This window comes from Thermobia domestica, chromosome 11 (genome assembly GCF_964235325.1).
Source record: "Thermobia domestica chromosome 11, izTheDome1.hap1.1, whole genome shotgun sequence".
NCBI classification, from domain to species: Eukaryota; Metazoa; Arthropoda; class Insecta; order Zygentoma; family Lepismatidae; genus Thermobia; species Thermobia domestica.
In genome coordinates this window covers 124,876,924-124,899,009 of record NC_137464.1, presented here as the reverse complement: position 1 = coordinate 124,899,009, position 22,086 = coordinate 124,876,924, and the positions used below count along the sequence as shown (strand labels likewise).

General features: G+C 35.5%; 1 protein-coding gene across 1 annotated transcript in view; it reads left to right on the top strand.

Annotated features, from left to right (window-relative positions):
- Positions 1–211: 211 nt before the first annotated feature.
- LOC145664425 (uncharacterized) overlaps positions 212–22,086 on the top strand; it is a 37,892-nt gene continuing 16,017 nt past the window's right edge. The window contains exon 1 of the mRNA XM_081731108.1: positions 212–415. The gene's annotated coding sequence lies outside the window, so the exon portion shown is untranslated. The remainder of the gene's footprint in view (positions 416–22,086) is intronic.

Here is a 22,086-nt window from a genome sequence, read left to right as displayed (position 1 = left end):
CAGAGGTTGGTTGGGTTCTGTTCTCGAGATAAGTTGTAGTAGCAATAGTAGTAGTAGTAGTAGCGGTAGTAGTAGTAGTAGTAGTAGTGACTCTTCCAGTTCTGGTGACAAAAAACTGGGGGAGCGGGCTATACACAAGCCCCTCTGTACATTGTCCAATGCCGATAGGTCTTATTCAAGACGGTGGCAATATTTCTGTGTATTATTTGATGCCACAGCCGTGAAGTGACAACATTCCTGCGTCGTATCTGGCGCAGCAGAAGTGAAGTCAAGTGAAGAAGACAAGGCAACGATAATGAAGAGACAAGAATTTAATTCAGTTTTAGTTTGACGGTTGTTGTTCGTTATTTCCTTAGTATTATGGACAAGAAACAAATATAACTTTATAGTGACATAAAATAAAAGATAAATAAAGGTAGGGTTTAACGTTATACCTGTAGATTTTTTTCCTCTTATTTCTGTTAGCTGATGTGCACTATCAAAACAAATATTTATTGCAGAGATGAAATTTCGTGGTGCAATGAGATGTAACTAATTGTAATTGTTAGTTGATAAACTATTAACCACTTTTGTTGGATGATCCGCGACAAAATTCACATAGATGTCCAGATAGATAGAAAACCGAAGTGAAAATTTTTTTGTTAAGATACAGATTAAGAATGGGTTTATTAGTAAAATTTGTTACGTAACTCTTTTTCGTGCAGGTTTACTTTTGGCGCACCACTAGAAATAATGGAGTATGTTTAGTACAAGGGGTCCAGAAGCACGTAAAAACAAAATTTACAGTAATTTACTTAGACGTAACATAACGTAACCAAATCTAATCTAACCTAATATTAGTAAAAATAAGCGAAATTCTATCATTTTTTGGAAAATTATGCAGGACCCCTACACTAATATAATGCAAACTAAACTAACTTACCCTACCCTACCCTACCCTAAACTAAGCGAATGTGAACAGAAATGACCAACATTTTTTTTTTTTAAAGAAAAGAGCTGGACCCCTTTTGCTAAACAGAGGTCGAAATAAATATTGAAAAATTATAATTCAGTAATTTCCTTCCTATTGTCTTCTAAAAGATTTGCGCTGGACGACATGAAAATATCTCACTTGGCATAGATAAAACTTGAGGGGGCCACCAGAAGTAATTATAGAAAAACTACAATTCCTTTTCAATTTGAGCGTAACTATGGTTTCCGACTGTATAACAAGAAACTACAATGAAAAGTACAAACCAACCTATACTGTGTGACCATTAAAAAACACGAATGCTATCTAAGCGAGTCAGAGTAGGGCAAAGCCGTTAGTCACGCGCGGGGGTGCGTCCAGAGATCAGGCGCGTCAGCGATGTTGGGCATACGCGTATCAAGGATAGTGAAAAGAAGTGGCTTTTGGCAAAGTTAACACTTGTCATTTCATACTAATAATGCTATACTTGTAAATATGAAATATAGCTTCTGTATACTGTACAGAAATACACTGCCGGTGGAAAGTAACATCTAATACAGTCATCTTTCATATACACTCACCCATTTTAACTATTCTAAAGCACTTTTAGGGATTTTACACTTGTAAACCTAAAATACAGCTGTATTACTTTGTATAAAATTCTCTAACCTTCAGAAATGTGTTCCTTATAAATATGTCTTTTCATACATAGTATTCATTTTTACTTGTAAATCTCCCAAAATATGGTGCGCAAAATTACTCCAGCTTTATATATATATATATATGTGTGTATAACATTGCCTATAGGGATGGGTTAACTTCTGTATCGCCGGACCAATTTTATGAAATTTATCGGATCAGTTGGAGAATTTATTTAACTTTGTGAGGCAGAATGATTGAAAGTCAGGTAAGGGGAATACTAAAAGTTAAGAAAGTGGTTTTATTTGCTGGTTGTATTTTATGTTGTAAGCGGCACTGTATCGGGAGGCGGATGGACTATTTCGCGGAGAGGTACTTCTTTCAGTATAAGGATTCATAGATTGTAAAATGTAGAGAATAATTTGGGCAAGTCTTTAATTTGCCCATTTCATGTCGAGAACACAACCCAACCAACCACTGTGGGGCTTCTAACCCGTTCCTACTACTACTACTACTACTTATACTATGGATCCGTACAGTAAAACTGCATGCCTAATAACGTAATATAAGTTAATGTAATCCAAACAAAAATAACCGAATGCAGTACATTTTGGTACTTTTTTTTTTTTTTTCTATTTTGAAATTGGTACGGCGATAGAGCAGTAATGCCATATAAATTGTTCAAGCAGACAGTTCTACCAAAGTATGACAATTTCTTGCATTTTCAGGTTAGGTTAGGTTCATTAGGACATTAGTCGGGTAGATGAATCTTTAAATTTTCTATTTGGTGGAACCGTCTGCTCGAGTGAATCCCAAAGTTTTTCCCTAGTTATTTTCCAGTCGTGCTAAAACAGTTTATGGAACCATACATAAGTTAATGAGATAGTTACTTATTTCGTCAAGAAACGTAATTAAGTGCTTGTTAAGAACAATCCGTTATAAAAATGGTAATTCTACGGTTAAAATGAATAACTGAGTGTAAAAGAGGATTGGGGCTATGTTTAGTTGAAGGGCCCCAGAGGTACGTCAAAAATAGAATATTTACAGGAGAAACGAGTTGAAGTAACGAAGTTTTTCTGCTTCGCTTTTTTGCTTGGGATTTTAGGGCTTTTTTCAAAATTTTGCTTCAAATTGATAAAGCAGGCTTTGTTACGCTTCGCTACAGCACAAAAACTCATTTAATTAGTGGTTGATGTAGGTAATAATATAAAACCTAAAATAAACCATGAATTTCGAAAAGTTTTTTTTTTTTTAATTAACTTATTTATATTATGAATTCCTAAGGATTAACCAATAGATGTAATAATTTTTTAACCTCTTATATACAAAAGTAAGTACTTTATTTGAAAAAAATTATACACAAATAACTAGCAAAATTGTATGTAGTATTTTTACTTCAAAATATCACACACCCTGTTTTTAAAACAAAATAAAATAAAACATGAGAGAAATACATTTATATGATAATCTTAAAGGCTGCACATCAAGAGCTTGGTTTCGGGTGGTTCTGCACATTCTTGAAACTTTTAAGTTTTAACTTTCATATACATTATATGGATATTTCGAACAAATTTTTCATTCATTGGTCACATACGTAATAATCTGTTACCACCTATCAGGTACTTCGGATCTGCAAAATCGGTAAAATTCCGAATTCTATAATGCACTGACTGTTCCTTAAGCTTGTTTAGAATCGGGCAAGTACGGTACCGAATTTTCTGTTCATGAATCATATGCGTAATGGACCGTTCATCTGATCGTGTGGTTTCCTAGGATCATAACCACCATCACGGTTTACCTAGTCCTGAAGGTTTCTAAATTTTTAACGACAGGAATTCAATTTTAAAAAATTCTATGAAATACATTTAAGAAGAGTGGAAAGAATCCATCATTGTTTCAATTCACAAGTAAGGCGACAAAACTTACTGTAATAATTAGCGAGGCATTTCTCTTAACATTATATTAACAAAATTGATTCCACACGCAGATGAAATTATTGGATAATATGAGTGTGGATTTAGGGAAATCGATCAACTGTCGACCAGATATTTACTATTCGATAAATACTCCAAAAGAAATGGAAATATATGATCCAGTACAACAGCTGTTTATTGATTTTATAAAGGTTTACGACTCGGATAGGAGGGAAGTATTGTACAATTCTTACAGGATTCGGAATACCGAAAAAGCTAGTTAGATTAATTAAAATGTGTTTAAATGAATCCCAGAATAAAGTCCGAGTAGAAAAATTCTTGTCCATGAGATTCAATGTCGAGAATGGTCTGAAACAAGAAGGTGCGTAATCGCCATTATTATTCAGCATTGTTCCGAAGTACGCTATAAGGAAAATTATGTATATTCCGGATATAACCTTGCCCTAGAGCTGAATGGTATTCACCAGGTAATGGCGTATGCTGATGATGTAAATTTAATAGGGGATGATAGGAGAACAATAGAAAGAAAGGCACAGGCCTTACTAAACACTTGCAGCGACATTGGTTTAGAAGTAAATACAGAGAAAACTAAATACATGGAAGTTCACTGGGATCGTAATACGGCAAATTGTGGATGCCTTGAAATATCAAATATTACTTTCGACAAAGTGGATACTTTCAAATATCTAGGATCAATATTACCAGACGAAAATCATATCCATAAAGAAATTAAATGTCGACTGAAATCAGGAAATTCGTGTTATTATTCAGTTCAAAATATTTTGTCGAGGAATTTAAAGCTTAAAATATATAAAACGATAATCATGCCTGTTCTTCTGTATGGCTGTGAAACATGGTCGGTTGCAATGAGGGAAGAACGCAGGCTGAAAGTATTTGAAAATAAAATCCTGAGACGAATATTCGGACACAAGAGGAACGGGAATGGGGGAAACTTCATAACGAAGAACTGCCTAATTTATACGGTTTACTAAACATCGTTACGGTCATCAAGTCTAGGAGACTGAGGTGGGCAGGTCATGTAGCCAGAATGGAAGAAGGTGGGAACGCTTTCAAAGTTTTAACTGGAAATCCAATCGGAAAACGCCCATTAGGAAAACCTAGGAGCAGAGGGAAAGACAATATTAAGATGGATCTCTCAGAAATAGGAGTACAAAGTAAAAACTGGATTTAGTTGGCTAAGGATAGAAGTCAGTGGAGAGCTTTTGTGAATGCGGCATTGAACCTTCGGACTCCATAAGCAATAGAGAGAGAGAATATATTTAAGTGAAGCACAACTGCACAACAACCATGAGTGAGTGGTTAGTTTTTGCACTTCTATCGGGAAGTCCGGAATTCAACCCCGAATTCGAATTAGTTATGCCTTTACTCATTAACTTCAAGCTCCTCCCAAATAAAAAGTAGAAAATTTTAGAAAAAACAAACATTGAGCAGAGAAACACCTCCCAAAATACTTTTCTGAATCTGCTAATGATTATTTCTATAAAACTGTATTCAAGGTTGTATCCGGAAGGTTATTGCTAAATCATTGTACAGCTACAGTATAACAAAAATGTGGAAGTACGCTCTGACGGATCCATCAGGGTTTGAAAAAACCCGGGCTTTTTTGAAAAAGCCCAACCCACCTGGGCCCATATGGGTTTTTTCGGGTTTAATCGGGTTTTTGCGAAATATTTCAATGTCTTTGGGGTAAAATTGTTAAAATTTGATTTATATTTCAAGATTGTCATTGTCACAACGTGCAACAATTTTCTACTCGCTGCTGTTTTGAAAAAAATGGCCGCCATTTTGAAGTTTTACACTCAATCGCCGAGAAAATCTATACAGCAAATTTACCATATCTCGTGCTTCCACCGTCAAAATTTCAACTTAAAAGACTGAAAATTGCATTTCGTAGCGTGGATACTCGCTGGTTTGAAAAAATGGTCGCCATTTTTATATTTTACGTTGGTATGCCGCCAAAATCTATAAAAGAAATTTACAGTGTCTCGTGCTTGTACTCTGAAAATTTTAACTTAAAAGGCCGAAAGTTGTACCCTGTAGTGTGTGTGTGGTAGAGGCAGACAAACGAGTTGAGTTGATTTTGTGTTTAACGTCCGTTTCAGCAGCGAGGCTACATGAGACGGGACCTACTGACTAACGAGGAATCCGAACCACATGAGCTCCCTCTTGGAAGCAAACCCGGGTCCCACGCCGAAGACGCGTACATTAACCGCATAGCCATGAAGGAGCTCGGCAGACAAACGAACAAATGTAGATCAAGTCATCCAGAAGCCTGACTGACGTTCGCCAAATATGAATACCAAAAGGGGTCTATTAATTTAAAACAAAGATACAATTCATGTTGTATGAAATAAATAAATGTTTTAAAATATATAAACCTGCCATATTTTCTCCATGAGAATACGGGACACCTCACATTCCCCCCCCCCCCCCCAACTTTCCAACACAATGCAATGAACTGTAGTCTGGTTATGAACAAAAGTATAATAGGCCGCGGTGGCTCAGTGGTAGAGCGTTCACCTCTAGTGCATGGGGTTCTTAGTTCGATCCCAGCTCGCGCCAAGTGAGCTTTGTGGTGGACAAACACCCTGTGTGTGGGTTTTCTCGGGATTCTCACGTTTCCTCCCACTTTCTTCGTTCCGTCATTTCATTCATTTCTCATCATCACCGTCACCTTGAACATAGCAGGCATAACCGTGAGACTAAATGATTTCATTTTATTTAATTTTTTTTTTTTCAAGAATATAATAGGCGAAAGTTCACTAAGCAGCAGCTGCTTTTCTCTGTTCGTACCCTGCAATTAATTGTACAGACTGAAGATGCTTAAAAACTTAAGATGTGCTATAAAAATGCTTTATAGAAAAACAATATGCAAATTATTTAATTCAGTGGTACAATCTACCTTCAATATTTTTCGCGCGTTTAGCAATATTTATTTACATGGCTGTATATGCCAAAATTACGTTCGTCAGTTTAATCTGATGAAAAGCTGATTTTTATCCTTGTGTCGTGTGTAACTGTCAGGACCAGATTTACATTTTTCTAAGACCTGGACCAAAGCACAATTCTGTGCCCCTAGCCTCTGAAAAAGATTACAATTCTTGTTAACTTATCTAATGTGTTGCTGAAGAAAAGGCTAGTCATCTTCCCTTTTTTTGTAAGTGTAGAAACACTCAAAGCCATCTCTTTTTTTTATATATATATGTTCCGGAGAGTATCCGAACTTCCACCAAGTGCAATGGAAAAAAGTAGCATTGCAAATTTCGCTCGCTATCAAGTCTAACAGTATGGTGTAATAACTTCCTCGAAACTATTGCATGCAACAGCATACTGTTCATTCACTAATTACAGGATTCCCAGCCAATGTCAGAATTTTTTGTATCACTTTACGAATAAGCTGATATTGATATCAGAAATGGAACGGAGTTAAAATACGGAAAATTTCCTTGTCCCGACTAAATTTGCGAGGACGCGGGACACTCGGGCCCAAAAGCGGGACTGTCCCGTCTTTTATGGGACGTATGGCAGGGTTAAGCGTAAAATAAATAGTTTTATTGTTGAAGTATTAATTTCCGATCCTTCTGCGTTTAATTCGGGAATTTCCGGAGCACTTCTTTCACGGCGTGTACATAAAATCTTCCACCAGTATGGAAATTTGAACTCAGCACTTGAAATAGTAAGCGTTACATAGTCTTCGGAACCCCGAGCATTAAGCTTCTTAAATTTGACAAGAATTTTTACGCTATTGCTGGTGTTGATTCTACAGAATGCTTATTTGAAGAGTAGCAACAAATAACTGAACTAAACTGTTATTGTTGGAAAAGCAAATTTTAGTTGAAGAAACTTCTGTTTTACATCAAAGGTAAGATATAATACTAATAGTTTTACTAATGTATGTACATATGTACTATTAGTACTGGCATTTATGACCTTAAACCCGTCAAACGTATGAGTGATAATGTCCCTCGGTATCGCCAAGTCGACGAGCACACTATTAAGGGAAAATATTTTCTAAAATACAAAATTGCTTATTTTACTTCAAAGCATAATCCATACATTAATTTGTTGTATAACTATCTCAAGCTAAGGTTTTTATTATTATTATTATTATTATTATTATTATTATTATTATTATTATTATTATTATTATTATTATTATTTAGTGCATTCAGAACTTTATAAAGGTCTTATGTTGAATGTTGTTGTATACCTTAACGTGAAAGCCTCTAATTCGCCCAAGGAAAGTCTAAAATCTGATAAGGGGTTTTTTCAGGTGGGTCCAACCCGAAAAACTTACCGGTTTTTTTTCGGGCTGGGCCCACTTGGGCAAACCCTGGGATCTATTGAAAAAACATAAGTTTAACTTGTGTGCTAGAAGCTAGAGTAGGCCTACTAATCTCGAAGAAATGAAACACGGATGACTAAAAAGAAATGACATAGAGAAGAAAAGAATGTCGATAACTCAGAAGTTAAAATAAAGTTAAATATCCTCTACAATTGCCCTCAGATACTACGTACTGTATGTTTACTATAATTCATAAAACATGTACTCCATCCATCATGATGGTGAATTCCAGAGCGAAATATGGTAGTTAGGTCATGAATTCTTATTTAATTTTAGAGTACCATATACTATAAGAAAGCTATTCAAATAGAAAAATCATGAAACTGAAAAAAGCCAAAATTTCCAAAATTCTCGTTTTTTTCCCAAAAAAGCCGGCTTTTTTGCATTTGTAGTAAAATGTTGTAGAGACTATAAGTACTTACCGGAAGCCCACATAAGGGAATATGAATACAAATATGTAGTTAGTAGGAAAGTAGTTTGGCTTAACGTAATCTAACCTAATAAGCGAAATTTTATTTTATTTTTAAAAATAAGTTTGGGCTTCTTTAATTAAACATAGGCCGAGGACTGTCTAGACTCTAGAATATTCAGATTCCACTGTCGAAGAAATTTTTCACTATGTAGGAAACTTATTTCACGTTTATAAGTGTGAAACCATTACAAGGGCTATATTACAGTTATAAATAATACGTCCATATCAAAGATGACCGTGTCACATACTAATTTCCACCATCAGAGTAGCACGATGTAGGAAACCTGCGTACTGTCTTATTGTAGAGGGGCATACCTACATTCATGGAATATTGACTTCTCGGAGAAGAAATTGTATTCTTACTACCTTAGTGTTTCTTAAGGAAGAATTTACATTAATAGGTTCAGAATGACTTTAGGAGAACTGAGTATAAAGGCAGCGTGTGGGCATATGGCATAAAACTCCAGATCACCTAAAAACACAACTCAAGTTGTGCGTAGTAAACATTTAAGAAGCATGAAGACAGTGGGTATACGCATAAACGAGGATAATGGAAAGAAATTACTTTATATGGCATAAAGAAAAATACTTTGGGTGTGGCACAGCTTTGTGACACTCCTATGATCACTTTGTACACAGCTTTCACATAGCGCTTCGTTTTATCGTGCCTTTCTTATGGAGTACTACATAATAAAGCATACAATTTGCATATCGTATTTCTACTGTATTATACATGTAAAAGATAAGATTCCGTTATATTTTGATTGTTTATGCAATGGTATTTTGAAATCTTGTAGCATATTTCTTCCGTAAATTGTACAAATTTATGCCTGCCTAAAATAGGATACCACCAAAAACTCTATTTTATGTCTACTATAAGTTTAGAGTTAAAAGTGTGAAATCAAAGCGACTAAGTAAACATCGTGTAGTAACGTATCGCCCTTTCGGGGCTCCCTTATAGCAAACTGGTTATCTTCGTACTATTTACTAATAACCCGGCACAAGTTTGTGTTTCTTTGCACAGTCGTTTTCATGACATACGTTCAGATGTGCATTTATACTCGCACACATATTATCCAATCTGTACTCGTTTATATTTGGGCATTCACCAGAGTCGGCACAACCCATCTCCAGACAGTGAGAGAGGTGAAAATCATTGTCTGATTTCCATTAAATTTCAATCTGTGAAACTATGAAAGTATCACAGAAAAACGTATATATATTTTCTTTCAGTTTATTAAAAATGTGTTCCGGAGATATAGCACGTCAAAATTGACCATGCGGAAGCCACTGATGAACGTCATATATATAACGCTAAATCAAGCAAATAGATCTTGAATTCTTTTATGTTTAAAACCAATTATCTCTATCTCTCTCTTTTTTTTTTTCCTCAAAGACAATAGTCACAAAAATTCTGAAAATATTACTAGTGTTACAGATCTAAGAACATGTGCTGAAAACATGAATACGCCGCTTTACCTCTGGATCTCGTATCCAAGTTTCGTAAGTGTGCACAGAATGTGAAAACACATCTCCCGACATTCAGTTAATCATTGTGGTTTTGCAGAGGATTGGTCTGCCATTCTATAAGAAAAAATACAGGGTGTCATTGGCGGAATGACTAAATTTAAGTTTTTACAGCAATGAAACAAATGTTACGCAATTGAAAGTGATGACAGAATAGGATTTTTTTCATTTTTTGTTACCACTCCACATCAAAGAAAATCTTGGTGTCAAACATGTCAGGACTGCCATAATCGCAGATGGGGCTGCTAGTGATTTTAAAAACAGCTTTCAACTTTATAAATTTTCAGAATTAGCAGCTCCCTCAGAATGGATTTTTAGTACAATTGGTCATTAAAAAAAAAAAAAAAAAAAAAAATAGCGTTAGCGGTCTAGTGAAAGATTATTTCACTAATTATAACCTATCGAATCCTGTAATGAATGCCATTCAGAGTGCTACTGTTTCGTCCAAATAGGCACACAGTAAACTATTACAATATTAGATGTATATTATTATGCACACCATATCATTTTTTTTAAGCGAGTTGAAAAATTTTATTCGCTACTTTTCGAGCTCTGTGTAGCGCTATCACCGCTATCCGATTTCCATAATCACATCATTTCATTCTGCCTATAGGATTACGTGTAGAAATATATTCCTTTCTACAACTCTTAGAGCCTTTCTATTTGATCTGTGACCCTTCTGGCGCTGCAGTCGATGTGTGCTTTCCCGTACCTCCGTCAAAAGAGGAGGGGGAAGTTGTTGCGACCGAGATCTTTCAATTGTAGGATGTGGAAGCGTTGGCAAAATGAAATATTTCACGGACTTCGCTGTCCTCTATCTTGTTAGCCATTCTAAATAGCCTACGATCTTCACTCGTCAAGACCAAACGATTGAATGACATATTGACAACACAGATGAGGTCATTCACTTATTTTCCGTAAGCAAAGGGAGAATTTCCTCCGTCAGAGGTCGGCAGGGGTGGGGCCGAAGTATAGTTCGCATACTTTCCGAGGACATAGATGAGATAGACAGGCTCTAGAATGAGTCATCGCACATTCCAGCGCCTTGTTCGTTCATTGCGACCTTTGGAACTTTGTAACAGACGAGGATAATAATAATAAAACATTTAAATAATTCCAGTTTGGTTTTCACATTTTTTTTTCCCATAGCATTGAACGCATTGGTCCGGAAAATATTTTTTTAGAACTTCATTACCCAGTTCACAGGCAAAGTGGCTTTTTCTACTTTTCATGATATGTAGTACTCATTGATATACGACTCCTGTAATTTTCTCAGAATTTTCGAGAGTGATGTTTTTGAAAAAAAAAAAAAAAAAAAAAAGAATTCGCTTTGTAACTGTTGTACAAAGTTGGTTTTGAACACAGTTCTAGATTTACTTCTTTATACTATGTAGCAATGAATACTGAAGTCATCATCTGGGATGAAAAGTTGTGTAAAGTTTACCTTTAATCGTTTTTTAATATATATCTATATATCTATCTATCTATATCTATATCTATATATATATATATATATATATATATATATATATATATATATATATATATATATATATATATATATAAGGGATGGCCAATATTTTCCGGAATCCGGATTCCGGAAATTTTGTTTTCCGGAATTCGGAAAAATTCCGGAATTCGGAAAAATTCCGGAATTCAGAAAAATTCCGGAATTTGCAAAAAATCCGGATTTCGGAAAAATTCCGGAATTCAGAAAAAAATCCGGATTTTGGAAAAATTCCGGAATTCAGAAAAATTCCGGAATTTGCAAAAAATCCGGATTTCGGAAAAATCCGGAATTCGGAAAAATTCCGGAATTCGGAAAAAAATCCGGATTTCGGAAAAATTCCGGAATTCAGATAAATTCCGACATTCGGAAAAATCCGGAATTTAGAAAAAATTCGGAATTTTTCCGATTTTACTTTTCGGATTCCGGAAAGTAAAAATTCTGGAATTGGTCATCCCTAGCTAGTAGCTGTTAAAAGAGAAACACAATAATGAATATATATACTGTATTAGTTTCTTGTAGTTGGATATGTCTTTATCACTTACGTAGACAATTGCTACTGCAGTTATTTACTGCTTTATGAGGAAGGTCTTATTTTCACACACAAAAAAGTCGCCGGTATGTCTCAAACGTTATCGCGTTCCCACCTGCAGCTGCTCCAAAGCACTGCAAACTACTTTTTAACCAGGCGAAAGGCAGTGAAGGAAAAGAAATCTCAACAAATATTCTAATAACATTCGCTTATTGTCAACATACCTACAGTGAGCGCAGAAAGTGTTCGTACACCGTGCATACTTTATATTGGAAACAGCTAGCATGAGAACGGGAGGTGGAAAATATATATATAACCAGAATTAAGACTACACATTCATACATTTTATTTCTATATACAAGAGAAAGGCCAAACAAAGACAATCACTGTTTTGTTCAGAAGAAAGAGAGAATTCCTTTTTTGTAAACGCAAAAAGTCACCGTACACTTATGCTTGAATTAATGCTTATAAAGTATATTACGTTATTTAATATTTTGTGGGATTACCCTGTGCGTTAATGATTGTCTGTAGTCTTCGTGGCATTGATTTCACCTGTAGTAGTTCGTAGTTCTGTAGCTTCGGGACTGATTATGTTCCATTCTTCTTGAATAGCTTTTCTCAGGCCTTCTTTAGTAGAGAAGCTGTGCCTTCTGATTCTTGTCTCCAGAACAGACCATAGATGTTCTATGGGGTTCATGTCTGGGGATTGGGGAGGTGTGCGAAGGTGTTTCAAGGTATTATAGAGTAGCCACAATCGAGTATTTTCCGCTGTATGTTTGGAGTTGTTGCCTTGCTGAACAATAAATTGTTTTCTGTGCACTATTATGGAGATTTTCCTTTAATATGTTAATATACACTTTGTGGATCATCACTCCATCGATAAAGTGGAGACGACCCACTCCTGAGGCACTCATACAACCCCAGACGAGCACGGACCCTCCTCCGTGTCTTACTTTAGGGACGAGATTTTGAGGATTCATCTCTGTATTCACCTTGCGCCATACCATACGCCTCCCATTGGATTCGATAAGATTAAATTTACTTTCGTCCGAAAATATGACCCTATTCCAGAAAGAAGCCTGATCCCTTATCTTTATACTCTTTTTCAAACTTTAGTCTCTTTATACGATTTGTCTTGTTCACCCATAACATTTTCCTGGCTATCCGACCATGATACCCTGCAAATATTCCGCACTGTACTGGCTGATACTTTAACACCGCGTGTTTCCAGATCCGTTGCCAATTGCACAGCACTACTTTTCGGAACCTTTTTTCTTTCCCTAATAATGTAACGTTTATCTTGTTCACTCAACACTCTTGGTCTTCCAGTTTTTTTTTTTTTGTTTTTTTTTTCGCACAGTGATAGAAACATTATACATCGCAATTATTGTTTGTACTGTTGAACGAGGCCTGTCTGCAAGGTTTGCTATCTTTCTCAAATACGTACCTTTCTTATGCAATTTAATAATTACTTTTCTTGTCTCCTTTTTCCTTTTTTGTTTCTGTTCGGTTGCTTCCCATTTTGACAGCCCACCATGCAGTTTTTTCACTCCTATTCACAACTAAACTCATTCTGTTATTCGTCAAACTATACAGAGGTGTATACTCAGGTGAATACTAGTGAACCCCAGTTGTGGTATCTTTGTTTCGTATTCGTACGTCAGGTGTACAATCTCTTTTTGCGTCTACTCTATACACTTCCTACGGAATTTATTTACTTTCTGACCATTAAACTTGTCTTTGTGGTTCTTTATTGATATATTCATAAAGCTTAGTTTTCATTATTCATATTGTGTGTGTTATTACACTTCTTAAATTTTCTGTTTCTTTTTCGCAGGCATTCTCGTTTCAATAGCATAGGTGTACGAACACTTTCTGCGCTCACTGTATGTACAGTAAATACAAATTTACAATTTTTGACTTTACGAAGTATACAATGTAATTGTTCAATAATTAACATAAGCAGGTATTCATTAATTTATATTAATATAATAATTAATAAAACTAATAAGCGGGTGATTGATGACTCAGTGGTAGAGTTTTCATCTATGGTATTCTAACCCAGGACATGTGGGTTTTCGATGGCTAATTTTGTGTTCGAAAATTTTTCCGGTGGTAGGCCTACTCTTGGTTCCCTTTCTTATATTTGTTCCATCATCACTCATTAACGAATTTAGTTTATCAAAACTCTATAGCCATATATTCATTCTGTCCGTCAGTGAAACAAACAGTCTCAAGAACTATCTGATGGATTACCATCAATTTTGGCCACGATGTACAGATGTTAAGAATCGAGTTCCCTGATGAATGTAATATTCAAACCGGAAGCGGTACAAATCAACCATTTCCGGTTTTAACGTTAATCATTATATAGTAAATATGGTAATAGATAGCGAGAAGCGGTTTCCAGTAATCGACATAGACTATATAGCATTCATGTAGATAGAATGTTACCCAATTTGTGCATCTGCTGAAAATAATGAGCTTAGGTATTTAGAGAGCATTTTCCGCTTTAGAAAATGTGTGCTTGGTAAAGAATGTAGAGAATTATTTGAGTCAGGCACGTAGCTAGAATGTGGTAATAGGAAGGTTGGGTCTGTCACGAAATACTGTGGTTATTTCTAGGGGCTCAATCATTCTAAACTATTTTATTGGCAACATATATTGGTTCGTTTAGCCAAGATTTCTAATGGAGGGATGATATGAAATACTGTGGTTACACACCAGAGGCTCGATCAATCTAAATATTTTACTGACAACATACCCATATTGATTGGTTAGGACAATAAAATGAGGATGTATTTTAATAAGAAGCTATGAAGAAATCTCGAGTAAAAAAATATAAAAAAGTATTGAAAAAGATATAATCTTCCGAGGTCATTCGAACGGTGTCGAGAATTTTGCGTCTGGGAAATTTGCGCCCTACCTCAAGAACAGGGAAAATTGCGCCTGCGATGTACCTCCAACGGGAAGTTTGAGCCCTGCGAAATAAAAGAACCTATTGGAGCTTACGCATTTGCTCGGAGGGGCTGACATTACAGCATAAACAATCCTCCCCCCACAACCATGTCATTTGTGATTTATTTTCATTGTGGCTATATAAGGGGAGAATAAACTTCAATATAAGCCAAAAGAACACAACGGATCAACGCAATCACTGCTTCTTCCAGAGATGATTTTGGGGGAACACTGGCCTCCCCAGAGCTCTCAGAGTGCCCCCTCGGAGGAGACCAAAATAATACGTCTATAATATAATAATAAATAGAATAGTACCAGCAGTGACCCCCCCTCCGGAACATTTTTTTCTGAAAGAACGACTGAACGCAATTGTGTGTTTGAAGTGTAATTCCAGCAAGTAAACACACTGTACATAGTTTTCTTGATAATATTACTGAACTGATTTTACATTCACTTTACATTTTCTTTTCTATATTTTGTGTCCTGAAAAGCCAAACAACTCGCAAGGATTGTGAACAGAGATATCTGGGTAGAGCCAAACAGCCTTTTGTAGATTAAATTATACTCTTTGATTATATTAATAAATAATTATATATCAGTCATTTATACTTTTATTGTAAATTTTGTAGTATAATGAAAAATTGTATTTGTATGGATTGCCCTTTAGTGAACTAAAATTGTATTTTTTTCATTTGTTCGGAATATTATAACGGATGGAGTAACTCACTGAGACGATGAGAGGCAAGCCTAGTTCAAATGTGAGTGGAAGTTACTTTACACAATACAAAAATAAGTTGAATTGTAGGGCGCAAACATCCCAGTGCAAATATATAGCCGGCGCATTTTCCCCTCTTTTTGCGGTAGGGCGCAAACATCCCAGTGCAAATATATTGCGAGCGCATTTTTTCCTATTTTTGTGGTAGGGCGCAAATTTCCCGGGCGCAAAATTCTCGCATTCAAGGAAAATATAATGTCCGTGAAGTTGACAAGCCACTTATGTCAGACTCCAATTTCGACTTTAAACGTCGCTAGTGCTATGTTAGTGTTCGATAGTGACGCAAATCGTTAGTACTCCACAGATAACGTGTGCTTTTTAAATAATGGATATAAGTCTTCTAACTGCATGTCAACACGCCCACTTCTAACAAGCAAAGGGCGCGATATCGAGACTCGAATTGCGCAATAAGAGTTACATATACTGAAAGAGCATCAGATAGTTAGTAAGTTACCAAATTATTAGCTGCAGTCCGCCAGTAGAGAAAAAGTTCTGGGACTGTAAAGTTCAGAGCCTGGAGTACGAAAACTACACAAAACTTAGCATTTGGCTTGTTCCTCTTAATATTGACAAGAGATAATGAACTCTAACGTATTCCCACCACTGAACATGATGTTTGACATAAGAAAATCTGTATGAGAAGCATTGTCAGTGTTGCCATCCATAGAAATTAGTGTTGCCAGAATAAAAATACCTCGAAAAGCTTGCAAGCAAATAGTACGTGATCGGGACTTGCGTTGCATAATACGGGTTGTAAAGTATATCCTGAAAGAGCATCAAACATGAAGTGACCATGTTCTTAGCTGCAGTCCACCAGTAGGGCAAAATTATGGGGCTGAAAAGTGAACATGAGAGACTATGCCAAACAGAAGGAATAAACTGCTTGTGTGTGCAATAGCAAATGGTATTTGTTTGGGAAAGGGAGATAGCTATGTAAATGACAGTGTTAAGCCATACAATTGATATGAAGAGTAGAAAGTATCGAGTGATCCAAACAATAACAGTTAGTACAATATGCACATCGGACGATAGCCAGCGACGCGCAGTGATAACGCATTTCTGTGGTAAGGGAGTCAAAACAGTACTGAATTGGTGTCTGGAATGCTTCCGGTGCGATGCCCAAGTATCCCGCTTTATAGAAAGCAAAGCGAATCATGTTGCGGAACAGGGGAGCGCAGAATTCGTACAGCGTGAACTGGAGACGCAGGAAATTGTCATGGTGCCACATGCTCGTTTCCTGCGACAAGATAATTGTGTCAGTGAAGAACTTGACAAAGTTCTTGTAAGGACGGAAAAAGTACACGTATAAGGGCTACACTAGTCCTGTACTTCCAGCCGGAATCAATTGCTTCCTGAATGTGACATTTGCAGGAACAAATTTATCGGAAAGCTCGTCGTCTTTGTTTGGGGTCCACGAGTCCAGCAAGAGATAGATGTTCTCCCTGTTGTTGGGAATGCTATCCCAGAACACTGTTATAAAACTCCGACAGCTGCGCTTTCGACATATTCGCTGTCCTGCCGGCAAGGGATCTGATGTTTGGCGGATTCGGGGGCTTGTTGTAGGGTAATTTCCCGTTCCCTTCGGACACCAGGACATACATTGACGTCAGAATTTCCACATGATGTTACAAAACACCGTTGTGTTCACTCTTTCATTCGCTGCAAACCAAGCTTTTCGCAGTATTCTTATTCGGGCAACACTGTAATTTCTATGGATGGTAACACTGACAATTGAGTAGTGTATACTTTAGGATGTAAGTTTCAGCTTAACTTGCATCATACATTCTTAGGATTACAAAAAGGAAATTTGTTCGTTTGCATTTGAACAAAATTCTTAGGATTACAAAAAGAAAAAATAATTTTTCCGAATTCCGGAATATTTCCGAATTCCGGAATTTTTCTGAATTCCGGAATTTTTCCGAAATCCGGAATTTTTCCGAATTCCGGAATTTTCCGATTTTACTTTCCGGATTCCGGAAAGTAAAAATTCCGGAATTGGCCATCCCTAATATATATATATATATATATATATATATATATATATATATATATGTGTGTGTGTGTGTATATCACGTTCGACAACGGCTAACTTTGATCTGCTGTACCTCCGATATTTATTTATTTTTAAAACTAGAATATATATTTTTCGCAAATTCTCATAGCTTTTCATATTCAAATTTCAGGAAGATCAAGACGACGATTTTTAAAATTTTTATTGCCTGTCTAGAGATGGATTCAGCCAGTAGTAACAGCTCAGAACATCTGAGGGAATTATTTGAAGCAAGAAAAGTCGAAGAATTTTTTTTTTTCTAACTTGATGGACTATTCTTAACCTGCACCAAAAATTGTTTCTTATGAAGGAAGTAGCAGTTCTGAGTGCAGATTCACTTTAGAAGAGCGTAATCGTTATGGATATAACCACAGTGTTTTTTGGCATGCCAAACAAACAACAGTTAGGAAAAACCTCGGCTAGGTGGCAACATAAAGCAAGAAAAGTATCTAAACCTAAGTTGGCGGGTAAGCGCGGCTCCGTCCTTAAGAAGCAGGCGCGTTACCGACGATAAGTATTCGAGTAAACGATGTGTACATGAGTATTTGAGTAAGCGTTTATGTAACATTACATGTTTCTTCTGTAAATTTTAAAAATTTTTGATTGCATAGAATAAAAAATTACTTATATTTTTATATTTATACATTTACCACTTTTTGCTTCTTATTATGTTTAAGAACGTGAAAAAAAAGAAAAAGACGTATTCTCTGTTGGACGTCACGAATCAGGGTGGAAAAAAATCATGATTTTTTTAAAAAAAATCATTTTTGTTGATTTTTTTGATTTAAATCGATTTTTTTTATTTAAACAAATCTTTCTCCTCGTAAATTACAAGTCGCGAACTGAAGAAAAAACATTAGAAATTAGTATTAAATGGTAATTATGTCATTTAAGTGAAAGTAATAGGGTTGAATTTTGAATTAATCCCCAATTGTTAACCTCTGTTAATCCCAAACAATGTTTCTTAACCCTTTTAAATTATGGCTTTTTTAAAAAGGAAAATTATAGACTTTCAGTCAAGCAGCTACATAATCATTCCTATTTACCCTAGGATCATGGTTCATACCTCATTCTCTTCAGAATAGAACAGCCTTTGAAACGGTAACATTCACATTTCCCTATCATGTCCCTGAAGCGGGAAATTTTGAAAAAGAAATGGAATTTTTCTGATTTTTTTTTTCAAATTTTGATCCCCTCTGGATTCTCTTGTGTTAACGCACACATCTTAAAATCAACTGTGAAATACTAAGGGGTGTATAAAATTTCAAGCTATTTTGAATAGTAAGGGCGGGGAAAATATTTAACAATGAGCTAAGAACATCCCCACAATGCCTAAGATAACCCGCATGTAATAAAAAAAATTCCTCAGACATTTCTATTTATTCTAGGGTTGTGATTTGTACATTATTCTCTTCAGAATAAAAAATATTTTCAATCGTATCATTCAAATGTCGCCATCGTGTTTCTGGGGCGGAAAAATCACGGAAAAAGGGATTTTCTGTTAAAAATATCCTTTTTTACTTTTTACTCCTCTGGACCAACACCCTGTTTTAAGGTAGAGATCTGAAACACTGAAAAATACTAAGGGATGCATTGAATAAATGTGCTCAATTTCAATCTTCTAGGTGCAAAAGTAAGCCCGCGAAAAATAATATCCCCCTGTTTTAGATTCCCATATAAAACAGGATCTCAGGTAATAGTTTCCTGAAACATCCCTATTTATCCTAGGATCATGGTTCATACCTCATTCTCTTCAGAATAGAACAGCCTTTCAAACGGTACCATTCATATGTCTCCATCTGAATCGCGAAAAAAGCTATTTTGTTAAAAATATCTTTTTTTTTTTTTTTTTACATTTTCCCCTCTGGACCCCCCTGTGTTCACGCAGAGATCTGAAAACATCTAAAAAATACTAAGGGGTGCACTGAACGAGTGTGCAAAATTTCAGTCTTTTAAATGCAAAATGTAAGCCTGCCAAAAAATAATAATAATAGGCATAATAAAAAATATCTTTTTTATTTATGATGTCATATCACACTATGTCTCGACGCAGAAAGGCGTGAAAGCATATGTAACATGTTCTACAATGCCTTCAATCTTGAAAAAAAAAAAAACGAAGTAAAAAGGTTTATTGGTATTTTTTTAATCGAATAATGAAGATTCGATTTTTAATAGAATAAAAATAGGTAATATAATTTAAAAGGTTAAGCATTAAGGAAAAAGTATAGCAACGTTTATCAAAATGTCACTTTTTTCACAAAAGTTACTGATATTTGGTAGGGGCATATTTTTAAAAAATTGGAACTAGCTTGAGGCACGAAATACATAAATTTCGTCTAAAGTTATAAATCTTTTAAAAAAATCGGAGAAGGGATAGGACTTCTCTAAATACGCCCTATTATCTGGAAACAAACAAGCAGACGCGCACGCGAAAGAATTTTCGTCTTAAATGTCGATGGTGATTTCCCCGTTGGAATAGGTAACGATTTGAAAACCCTAACCCATTCTTATGAAGAGAAGAAAGCAGCATTGCTTCGTTACCCGTTCAAAACGGGATTTTCCCTAATCATCCTGTGCATGACACTTGTTTTCATATTATGCTGTACATACTGTACATTTGAGTCTCATTGTATTATGATTATTAACTTCCGTAACAGAAACGGGATTTTACTTATTTTCACTTTAGATTATTTTATTTCGGAGTTTGATTTAAATCAGCGATTTTTATTTAAAAAATCAAGTTATTAAATCGTGATTTAAATCAGAGTGATTTAAATCAATCCACCCTGTCATGAATCCCTTCCAATATGATATATAATTTTCCTAATGATTTTAACTTCCTTGAGGCCATAATTGGATATCCGTAAATACCTGTAGCTGTAGAAATCTGATCTATCGAACCTCTTATTTGTTTCTTGATCCAGATGTCAATATTTCTCTTGACCATCACGGGGTATGAATATCACACTGACAAATAACTTCATAAACTCCCGCATATACCCAATTCTTAACATAATCAATAAAATTTTCTGTATGTTAATCAAAATTTATAACTTCATTTGTAAACCATTTTTGATAACTGTGTTCAAATTAACTGATAATTTTGACCGAAAAGGAATCGAAATTCATTTATCAGGTTTATTGAAACCTTTTCTTAGTTTTGCCCAAGAATATCCATTTACTAGCCTATGCCTTCGTAAGTTTCCGCGGACAGTATTTTCATCTCTTCCTTTCCCTGCGTTCCATTCCTCTTCATCTCCGATATTGAATGAAGGTGAATAATATAAACACAATTTCATGATTCTGCGCTCATATATCCGGTAGAAAAAGAAAAAAAAATCAGTTTCCATCTTAGGTTTATATTTGGAAATCCTGTGTAATATGGAGATAGAATAGGGAACAACATTTATACAAATTTTCAGTTCTACATCTGACAATTTGGTAGAAAAAAATTCATTGAAACTGTCTTACTCCCTCCTTCACCTTCCTTAGGAGTCATATTTCGAAAACTTCCTCTTATCTGCAGCCTAGGATACAAGGAGAATATTTATATAAAATGTCAAACTACTTAATAGTTTCGGAGATCCGGAAAGAGCAAAAAATCGTTCTAGACCCATATTCCCCTCCCCCCCACTTCCCTTTAGAGTTCATAAATAGCAAAATCTCACCTAATCTATCGCCTATGGTGCAAGGAGTGTTTATACAAAATTTCAAGGTTTTGTCGGTAATAGTTTTGGAGATCTGTTGGTGAGTGAATCAGTGGATTTACTCTTTTATAGTATATACACACAGATTATAAAGTATTAAGTTATCCCTTCTAGGGAGTTCGAAGAGAGAAGGAATAGCCGAAACGTCCCTTCTTCGAACGGGGAGAGTATGTTTGTGGAAAGTATTTTAACCCCTTCTCTCCCCTCAGAATACTGAAAACAATGATTGTGTAATGATAAAAAAAATCCGTAATGTCATCCCATTCCCCCCACCCTTCCACACACATACGCACTCCCTATGCAGATACCAAATGAATCTGAACTTAAATGGCATGTGGAGAGTCACAATTCGTCTCAGCGACCCCATTTTCAATTATTTTTACATTTCGTCAATCAATTTTTCGCATAAATTATGACGCTCCTGCTCCACGTTTAAAATATGCACTTTAATCATAAGATTCTTGGAAGACCTAAGATTGATAATCATACTAAATATAATTTAAATTGATTCAGTACATATTGTGTGATGCTACCAGACAGAAACTCACATTTGCTTTTATATAGTAGATTTTTTTCTAATTCAAAAATAATTTTTACTTGAATTCTAACTTCTTTTTGTGCATACCGTGAACTCTAAGAAAGAATTTCGGCCATAAGTTAATTTTAATTT